This window comes from Myotis davidii, unplaced genomic scaffold (assembly GCF_000327345.1).
Source record: "Myotis davidii unplaced genomic scaffold, ASM32734v1 scaffold730, whole genome shotgun sequence".
Lineage (NCBI taxonomy): Eukaryota > Metazoa > Chordata > Mammalia > Chiroptera > Vespertilionidae > Myotis > Myotis davidii.
The window spans coordinates 670,184-671,155 of record NW_006282183.1 but is presented as its reverse complement, the minus strand read 5'-3'; positions in this window follow the sequence as shown (position 1 = coordinate 671,155).

Below are 972 nucleotides of genomic sequence, written 5' to 3'. Positions count from 1 at the left end.
TATCATGTTTTGTTTTTATATCATGTTTTTGTTGTTGTTGTATCAGGTTCATTAATCGATTTATCAATCATTGTTTTTATCAATGTTGTTTTTATATCATGTTGTTGTTTATTTATTAATCAATTTATATATTATATATTATTTCCATATACATTTTACTAATTTTCTTTCATCACTGACACTTCTATTATAGAGAAAGGGCAAATAGCGATATTAAAATATTTTGTATTTTAATTTTGTGATACTATATTGTAAATACTATTTTGACATGTAATTTTTTGCAATAATATAATTACCACATGAATCTTTCTTTAATTAATTTCCTTTCGAGGTGCACGAATCTGTGTACTGGGCCACTAGTTATGATATAATGTGACAATGATCATGTTGGAAGGATGTATAAAACAATGCAACCAATTATTTCCTTTTGTGAGGTGTTGGGATTCTGTGTCAAGGGAAATATCTAAACACTGGTAAAACAAGGATTGAAGCTCAAATGATGAGTAAAAATTAATGTAGGTAACACATGAGCAGTAATTTGAATATGATTTATGTGGTTAGGGAGATTACATTGAACAGAGAAGTGTGACTAAGCCAGCATGTTCCAAAGTTTGTTCTGGTAATACTAGTCCTACAAAAAGTTTCTTTCAACAAAAATTTCCATGATTAAGTAGGTTGAAGTAATATTGACTAATTGTGTTGCCATGTCATGCAACAGATCACAGCATTCTACAATCTATTAACAAAGAGCTCAGCACTATAATTGAGTCCAAGGACACAATTAAACCAATCTCCAAGTTCCATCTTTAAGGATTTGTTCATTGGGACTCTGCCAATTTTTTAATCAATCAAGATTTAGTGAAGAGACAGAAACCTTAACTGTTACTTTACAGAAAAATTTAAAAATTGTTAATGAAGGTCATTTATTAACTTAAATGATAACAAGGAAAATAATATATCACAGAGTCAGCA